The sequence below is a fragment of the Cynoglossus semilaevis genome, chromosome 14 (assembly GCF_000523025.1).
Source record: "Cynoglossus semilaevis isolate Cse_v1.0 chromosome 14, Cse_v1.0, whole genome shotgun sequence".
NCBI classification, from domain to species: Eukaryota; Metazoa; Chordata; class Actinopteri; order Pleuronectiformes; family Cynoglossidae; genus Cynoglossus; species Cynoglossus semilaevis.
Window position 1 is genome coordinate 27,872,119 of NC_024320.1, and position 444 is coordinate 27,872,562.

General features: G+C 33.8%; 1 protein-coding gene across 1 annotated transcript in view; it reads left to right on the forward strand.

The window, feature by feature from the left end:
* LOC103390428 (BCL2/adenovirus E1B 19 kDa protein-interacting protein 3) overlaps positions 1 to 444 on the forward strand; it is a 9,172-nt gene that overhangs the window by 197 nt on the left and 8,531 nt on the right. The gene's annotated exons all lie outside the window — the stretch shown is intronic.

Sequence of the window (444 nt, forward strand, 5' to 3'; positions counted from 1 at the left end):
GGGGTTGGCTGTGTGTTTGGTTGTTGTTTATTTGTTGACTTGTCTTTTAGGGATTTTACCTGCAGTGGATTGTGCTCCTCAATGTTCAAAAATGTTCAAAAATGACAGATAAATACACGCCAAATTCTGAACATATGGACGTCCTTTCTAGTTATTATTTGTGTCCTCACTGTAATGTATCAATAGATTACCCATCAGTACTTCCCAAAAAATATGCACCTTTGATGCCCACGTTTTTTCCTTAGTCTGTGAGACGCAGGTTAATTGTTTTCACCAAAGAGTGTTGTAATTATCCTTATTCCCTGATGTATTTTGTAGAAACTAGAATATAAATATAGAGGCAGTTGGCTAATTAGCTAAAAGCCAAGTAAAACTTTAATAAATATAAACACTTATAATACTTGTCAAGGCAGCCACACTGTAAGAATATATATATACATATAT